Source organism: Egretta garzetta, unplaced genomic scaffold, assembly GCF_000687185.1.
Source record: "Egretta garzetta isolate BGI_Z169 unplaced genomic scaffold, ASM68718v1 scaffold72, whole genome shotgun sequence".
NCBI classification, from domain to species: Eukaryota; Metazoa; Chordata; class Aves; order Pelecaniformes; family Ardeidae; genus Egretta; species Egretta garzetta.
The window spans coordinates 737412-746509 of record NW_009259032.1 but is presented as its reverse complement, the minus strand read 5'-3'; the positions used below and the strand labels follow the sequence as shown (position 1 = coordinate 746509).

Below are 9098 nucleotides of genomic sequence, written 5' to 3'. Positions count from 1 at the left end.
AAGCAGACAAATAAGCCTCCAGATAAGGATACGTTTACAGCCGTCCTATTTCCCAATGCGCGTCCCAGGAATGGTGGTGGGATTGCTTTGTGTCAGACATTCATACATGGAGATGAACAAGGAATGGCATCCCTGGACTGGACAGAGCCCCATGGAAACAGGCACGGGGGTGGGGAACCCCAAATGCCTCCAGGACGCTGCCTTCTGCCTCTCTGCTCACCTGTGGGGGACAATTTAATGCCCAACACATACACGAGAGGCAAGAAAGTGATGTACTACATTCTAGCAGAAGTGAATATGCATTAAAAAGCTTGCATATGACCTATAGCCTGGGGTTGAAAATTGTAATACAAATTAGGATTATAACAAAGTCACTGATTAGGCATTTAAATAATTAGCAGTCAAATTAAATAGCTGTACTCCTGAAGAAAACAGAGGACTCGTCAATGGTTTTCAGGCAGATTTTCTTGGCAGCAAAAAGGGCTCTTTAATTTAGTGCAGCCTTTCTGAGATGAGTAGAAAACTTGGTATCTAATGGGGTTCAATGAGAAACACTGAAAATTGTTCAACAATAATGTTCTGGAATGACGTTTGCTTCCAAAGCATTCAAATTCAGATAAAATTATTTTAAAACTATTATAGAGTGTTGCTAAGTTAGAGCTTCAAAAGTTTTGACGATGTTAAATTTCAGCTAAAAAGGCCTTCAGCAACTACTTCAATAATTGATAATATATTTTTTTAGAGAATAGGAAAGCACAAGTTTCTGGTAGAAAAAGATGGAACATTTCAACAAGATATATACATTTTTGGTAGGTGGAAAGCTTTTGTTAGGTAAAAAACTTGTTTTGAAAAGCTAAAATAAAGTGAACCAGGTCAAATATTGGATAGTTTTGTACTAACAAAGAAACAAGATTTTCAAGAACTCTCATTTCTTTTTTAGTTTATTTTTTATTTATTTCTTCCTTCTGCATGTTTTTACAGTCCTTGTTCAATGGACAGAAGATTCAATAAGGCGTGAAAGGGAGAAAGATTGTTTAAAAAAGGTGTAGGAGAAATTGATTGAGAAATCTATTTACCGTGGAGAAGACAATATTCAATGGTTGTAATAAATACCAATACTTTATCAGCTCCACTCTCACCTGGTTGCTCTGCCTACGTTAGAAATCAGACTTACATGGAAAACTGATACTTTGCACCACAGGAAAATAACACGTCTAAGGATGTAGCTCCCTGGGTAACATCCCATTGATGCCAAACAGGCTTTGGATCAGGGTATGAAATGGGTGAGGCAGCGCTGGCTGCAGGAGGCAGGCTGCTGGAGCGGTACCTGCCGACAGCAGCGGTCGGGATGGGAGTGATGAATTTGCCTTATTGCAGACCCTGAGACTGCAGCACACAGGCACTCACATGCCCTGTATAGGTTTTCAGGTGCTCAAATGCACGCAATCCCTGGAAATAGTGAACTGCCACAAACTACTGCTGTGGTCAATGCTCCCCTATAATATCAGTGATTGTCCAATGAGTGCTTGATGCAGGCAAGGAAGTGGCTCTGCGTTGCTTTGCCACTGAGCTCCCAAGAGGGAAGGAGCCTGCAAGAATTCTGAAACAAAACCAAGTTATTGCCACTCCATGGTTGCAAATGTGTGTGAAGATATTTGCATTACAGGTTCTATAACCATTAGCGCCAACTAGCAGTTCAGCGATGAAGAGAGAATGATTATGTACTGGAGAAGACATGGTCACACAGATGCTCTCTGATAAGAAAAAACAAGTGTAACACATGGGTTTAGATACAGGGCTGCTGTATGCCTCAACGCTGGACAGAGAGGTGTCTAGAAAAATTTTGGAGTCTAATGGCTCAGCAGTTTGATGTTGTGCTAAATATCCAGCTGCAACACAAAGAGCAAATTAAGAAGAACATTCAGGTTAGTTGCAAGCAGGAAGACAGTTTTATTGATCTCAAAATAGAGATTTTAACTGACAGAAATAAATTCCAAGACTGCAAAAAACCCAAACTTGCCCCCAAACCATTACCCACTACAAACAAGACCTTGCTTCCTATAAGGGAAATGAAAAACAAATACTTGTGTTTAGTATTTTTTTAGAAAAAATGGTATTTTAATTGACTGAAGGAATTATTTCACACCAAACTGTTTGCCAATGGAGAAAATACACAGTGCAGTGGTGATGCTCAACCAGTCTAGATGGATTACCTGCATGGTTTGAAGGCTGTTGTTGAGAAGGTTTAGTTAATACCAACAAGAGCAAAATTGCTGGACAACGTCATCAGTGAAAATTTGACCTTTGTTGATGCGGGGTTATCCATTTAGGGGAGGGTGACACACTTAAACTCCAGTATTGCACGCTAAGACATGGAAGATATCAAGAGAGACTTGAACCATCAGCTTCTCACAATATAGTTATACAGCACCTTGCATGAAGGTAAGCTAGTATTGGTGGATTCCTTTTGATAGATCTATGGCAATAAGTTTCTGATAATGGGTTCATTACACATTTGTGTACTTTGATAAGTAAATGAGTGAACTGCAGAAAGTGGAGATGAAGGGAACTGGAAGGATGTATTTGGCGCAGTTAATAAAGCACTGTCAACTGCGCAGCCGCGAGTGCAACGTGACCCCTTTACCTGCGGTCCTGCCTTGTGACACCTCTCCTGATGGAGGAGTTGTGGGCTCATATAAATTGGCAGAGGGTAGTGAGAAGCCATCATACATATCATGCACTTCTACAAAAACTGAAAGAAATGATGCACAGTTTGAGAAAGAGGCCTTAGGGAGAATATTTGGAAAATGAAATCAGATTGATACCAACATGGAAGTTTCAGTTGACAAGCAAACCCTTCCATTAAACCTTTTATTCTCCCTCTCATCCTCCAATGTTGCACCTGTTTGTTGATTTTTGTCTGAAATCAAACTGTAAAGAAAGCAGAGGCACCATGAAGTCTCTAAACATTGCTGTCATGTAATACAGACAGATCTGTAGTTAAGCTAACTTAACAGGAGGCTGCGGATGCCACAGCAGATAAGACAAATTCATGGAAGTAAAAGCCACTGAGAACTATGAAGCACTGAAGATTCAACCTCTGGTTCAATGCATCGCCAAGCCACAGATTGCTGGAAGGCTGTGGTAGAAGACAGGTTATTGGGTTCCTTCCCTATTTGTTATCCTTCCCTTCGCATCTCATGCTAGCCACCCTCAGTGACGGGATTTGAGCCTACATAGATCCCGGATCTGAGCAGGTACAGCTGGCCTAGATCATAGCTTCATAGCTTTGGTGTTAAAAGAGAAGGTGCTTTAGCAACTACTGTAATACAGCACTGGTCTTTCATATGCACAGACTGCCATGTGGCACCCCGCGAACACTTGTTCTGGAGCCCCAGTCGCCGATTCACCCAAGTATATTGGCAGCCTAGGCACTGGGCCTGATCCAATACACACAGCACACGTCCTCCTCTAAAATGCAGTCATGCTTAAAAAGGATGAGGATAAGGAAGGTGTAATAGGAAAAAATTTGTATTCGTAACTCCTGATCCTTCAACATATTTGTTTTAATTGCACGGGAAGTAGACTGAGTACACAGATATTGAGGACTCTGTAAAGTTAAATGTTTAACCAGGAAAGTAATAGTGCTTCAATGAAAACACAAGGTTTTCTTCCTAATTAAAATTTCACTTGTGCAGTATTTGATTTGATTTTTCACTCTCACAAATGTACTCATTTCTGACTATTAATGTTGCATCCTGATGCCAGTATATGTGAATAAGTAATGAGTACATAATCAGCTGAAATTACAGATTGTATAAAATCAATTTTGAAACTCTGAAACAAACATTTCTTTGTCTCACCTTTGTGGAAGGCTGTTGTATTAATCTCACTGTAATTCCCCCCTCCTCCATTTGATTCAGAATCTTAATATATTATTCAGAATACACGTACACTGCAGAACATGGTGATATAAAGAAGAGTTAACAAGTCATATCACTATGAGTATAGAAAGTCTTGGACCTGGGCAAAGCCTTCTGACGTTATTAGGAAAGCTGGAAGAAAAGGGTTATAAAAAAGTGTCTTTGACATAAAAAGTAGGTTGTACTGCACCTCAGATTACATTGTCTATAAGAAAAAATGAGTTGCACTGTTATTTCGCGGTAACATCTGCTGCTGAGAAATTGCTTGTAAGTAGAAGTCTGGTCTGGAGCAAAGAATTAAGAAAGTTTTTCATAAAATATGATTGCAGAAACCTATTTTTTATAAGAGTATAAAGCTACCTCTGCAGACACAGGAATCTAAATGTCTGTTTTTACCATGCTGAACTAAAAGAAGGAGGGGTGCGTTACAGATGCTGGAGAACAACACTGAGCGGGACCCGGCACCTGGATGCACTGGCTGGGTTTGGTGTGGACCAGTGGGTGCAGCACCTGAGATGTGCTGCAGCGCTCCCCTGCCATGCACTTCACCCATGTCCCTGCAAACCACTCCTTGCCACTGTCAGCAGGACAGAAGGTTCTGTAGAGCTCACCATGGTGAAGGACAGGAAGGCAATTGCTGCTGAATGGCCAGCAAAGGGTGGGGAGGTGGCTCTCCCAACAGAGGAACATCTCAGAAAGCTGCAGCCTGGAAAGTTAGCAAATGCTCCACAGATTAAAACATCAGCTGGCCCTCAGCGGTCTCTGATTGTAAGATACTGCTTTAAAAACTCTTGAAAATATGCACAGCTCACAAACTGAATTAGAAACTCAGAAGGAAGCATATGCTATTTAATGTTTTTGACTACAGTTTTACCCAAAAGTCTCAGCTGGAAGTGTGCACAGTCAGATCTTTGTGGTGTGAGTAAACACAAACAGAATCCAGCCCTGAGCTGCAAAAAGCTGAGAAAGTTTATTCTTCAGTTTCTGTGAGGAAAGAACACACAACTTCAGGCCATTATACAATACAAAGTTAAAAAAAATCAGAGCATCAGAAAATGAGAAAGAGAAGGAAAGGGAAGCAGGTATTTGGTCTGTTTCTTTGGGCCCTTCTCTATGAAGCAGCTTCTAGGTTTTTTACCTGCAGGGAAAAAAAATAAGACACTGAAAGTACAGCTCATAATAGGAAAAAGAAATAATCAATATCATATCCTCACATTAGTAGGAACACCCGCTCTTACCGCTTCTAAGCATGCAGCATGCCAGCAGACTGCTCTCCGCCGACTTGCATTACTTATCTTGGAAGTGAGAGGAGGAGGGAAGGGAATTTTCAGTGACAGCGTGCCTCACCTGGAGACCCAGCCTCTTCACCTGCTCCTAGAGGCATCCACCTGCATCCTAGACAAAATGAGAGAGATGAAACTACCCATGCACGTTGAGAAAACCCATGGCCTGCTATGGAACCATGCCCCCTGGCAGGGGTAAGTTTCCCTGGGTTGAGCCCCTAGTGAGGTAAAACCCAAAGATGTCTTACCTCCTTAAATGCCACGGTCCATGCTCAGGTGTGCTCAGCATAATAGAAACCAAGGAGGAATAATCCTCTACACCAGCTTCAGATTTATCCCATTCTGCCACAGCCACAGGCAGAATAAGTAAAAGTCTCAGCATTTGGAGATTCATGGAAAGAGGTGATGAAGATATTGTCATTCAACCACATCATTTCAGAAGACCACAGGATTTTCCAGGTCCAAACTGTAGCACCACAGTGGACTGTCTCATCAGGTGCTGAACTTCATGTGTATTCCAATGACAGAGGCAAATTTTTGTGCCAAATAAGAACATGAGTTTTTTCTTTGTTCTGTGATGATTTTGGTGCTCAGTCACTATAGAGTCATCTCTGACATTGAAGGCTAGGAATCCTCAAAGCCTTTAAAGAGAAGGCTTTGGAAATTCAGCAAGTCCAGAGGAATGCTGCAGGCACAAAGTAGGATCATCTCAAAAGCGACTGAAGTTATGGGGTTCAATTAATTTATGCCATGAAATCCCACATATCTTCAAGGTAGGTAGCTCATCTTGTGCAAGAGATGCACCCAAGAAATATTATGAAAATCTACAGACAGGAGTTACACCCAGCTGAAGCAGCAGATGACAGCTCTAAGGTTGTTATTACTGTTAAGCAACAGCAGCTTTTGGAAGAGATGTGGAGCATATGGGGAATGCTGGTTGTTCTACATCCTCAGTTCACACTATTTTGTACTGCACTGCCATCTGAGGGCGCCTCTAGAGATTGACTGATCCCTTTTCCAGTGTGATTACAATAAGATAAGGGTTTTTCACCTGGTGTCTCCTCAAACATCCATGTTTGCCTGGTAAGTTTTCCCAGCTTTATTTAGTAGTGAGACTTGAATTTTCATTTGTGTCCACAGTGGGTGTCTTGAGAAGCCCTAATGCAGACATGTACCATGGACCCTTCTCCAGCCACCTTCTGTTCCAGGTGACTTACCAAAATCTGAGCCACATCAGCTTTGACACATTTAATATCCTTCCAGCAAATTCAATGCAGAACAGACAATAGCCCTAGAAGCCAAGTAAGCCATATCCTACCCTATCATTTCAAAAGAGCACACACCGGTTAGAAAACATGCCCTAATGAATCAGGTTATGCTAAGGTGCCAGGATTATACCTAACGACTCTGAAATATTGTGTCACCTGCCACATTCCTATGAGACTTTATATTGAATATTGAATGGGTGTGCTGCTACTATAAAGGTCCTTCATACATTTTACCTGCTCTAGAATGGGTACTCCAGGCAAGGGCCGTAAAAGAAAACTGTCAAGTCATTACTCAGGTATCAATATTTCTATCACACATCATTCACCTGTATGATACCTTGCCCCAATTTCTATTCCTCAACCTTTCTGTTACTGAGGACTTTCTGTCCCTCAACATTTTTCATGGGTCCTAAAAGGTGATCAATACCTCTGGTGGTTTTTGGTGAAATACACAAGAACCCTTACAGCACATCTTTTATTCCCCCTCCATCTTTTATTCTTGGGAAACATATCTACCACTGACAAGCCAAACATGCAGTCCTGTGGGCTCTGTTGAATCCCAAGTAAATATTTTTGCAGGTAGATTTTCTAGAGGTCTGTATTGTAGAAGACCACCTATTATCCCTAGGAAGAGCCACCCTAAATTTGCTTGTATAGTCAACAGGGAATGTCTGTAGTAAATACTGTATTTGCACATTAGTGTAAAACTTTTGAGACTATTCACTATCGTGAGCATTTTTATCCATGTAAGCAGCATGTACAGGCACTTATCTTGCATGAAAAATTCAAAGTGTTTAGTTTTGTCTGTTTGGTTTTTTACTTTTACGTCAGTTCTCAACCTGTAGCACCTTAAAGCTCATAAGCCATCAGCAAGTCCAACTTTCTAAGAAGAGTTTTAAAAAATGAGAATATTAAAGCTCAGATTTACCTAGTGTTCCTGATGATATTGTTCAATTAAAAAACATTACTTTAGTGCAGGCTTAATTGAAGAATGTTCTTTTTCTATATTCTTTCACATTAATTGTAGATATTTGAAATAATATTCTTGATTAAATCTAATTCAGCTATGCTTCTGAAAAAAGGAGTCTTTCTTTTTTTCTTTTAATTCATAGTCAGAGCCTAATTTTAGAAGTCCTAAAATAAGATCCTTCAGTGGTCAATGGACCTCCATAGGTCAGCTCATTCCAGTTCAAGATATGTGTCCAAGACAGATGAGATAAATAGCCCTCTGGACACATACATCTCTTTCAACTGACTATGTGCAACCGGCTTAGTTTTTAGATAGATAAAATAAGGCAAGACTAAACTCACCATAACATTTGATCAAGATATATCATGCACAACATTGACACAGGTTTTTTCTAAGTTGCCTGCTTGAGCAGTTTGTAGGTCATATCGTTATTTTATTTGGTTTGTATATATGGTTTTTACACATTTTTTTAAACAATTATACAATCTCAAAATCTTTCTTTTGGAATAATAAAAGTAAAAATTAGAAAAAACATAATGAATACTTATAATTAAGCTTAAATTGAATACACATCAAAGCAGAACTTTGTGGTATGTAAGCTTGACCTTAGGCGGCTGAGCAGCCTGTTGATAGGGAGAGCATGATGTAGGTCTGTCTGTAAAGTTAAGGCTGCTCTTAAGAGCTTCCTAGCTTTAGTCAAAACCTTTCATAGTTTTGTTGGTATGTACAATCAGAGGCAGCTATAACACACACTTTCTAAACGGTTGGACAATGGATTCATCTTTTAATTGAGCTGGATTTCATGTGTCTAAAAAGGAAAAAGAACATACGCAAAGAAGTTTTACACAGTGCAATTGGTTTTGGTAGTTGTAAGAGGGACTACGAGTCAGACTTTTCTCAAGTTTTTATCTGTACCACAAAACCATTTGCCTTTATGCCCAAGCTTTTAATGAAGCAAGTAAATCTTATTCAAATGGACAGGCATCCTAACATATGTGAAAATACCTGTATGAGTGATGAATTTTTCTGTAAGAAAACAGGCCCTTCTTTCAGAGTGCTTTTAATTTAAGAAGTAAAGTGTCTCTAAAAACCTGGGGAAAAACAGGACTTCCATTTCTATGAAAGCATGTTTAATTCTGAAACATATAAAGATGTAAGAATTCAAGAGAAAATGGTAGCTAGTTTAAATATGAATTGTATTAATGAGAAGGCAAGAATCTTGTCTTCTAAGTGGTTATGACTCATACCTTCCAATTATAGCATGCATACATCATACTTCAGTAAAGAAGAATATCAAGCATCCTCTGGATGGAAGAATTTCAGATACTTGGTGAACCAGTAGCTGATTAACAGGCACCAGACCTCATCTTGTGAAAAAAAACAGTGAACCTGAGTTTTTTCTTATTTACCCTGCTGTAAAACAAATAATTCTGCTGCTGCCAATGAAGTTACTTTATTGTTGAAAACCGTATGAGGGCAGAATCAATCAAAAAATGTCTATGAATTTCAGTTTCTGATTTCATTCAGCTTTCAAAAAAAATACCATGGCTTTCAAAAAATACTATGATTTTAAATGTAAACATAAACACAACTCCGTAACCCTTAAAATAAGGGTTAAACCCTTAAATTAAAGCTAAAAGTCCATTCCCCAAAT

The 9098-nt window shown here is 39.6% G+C and overlaps 1 protein-coding gene across 1 annotated transcript in view; it reads right to left on the bottom strand.

Annotated features, from left to right (window-relative positions):
- The window catches only part of EMCN (endomucin), a 142542-nt gene that overhangs the window by 507 nt on the left and 132937 nt on the right, over positions 1 to 9098 (bottom strand). The window lies entirely within an intron of this gene.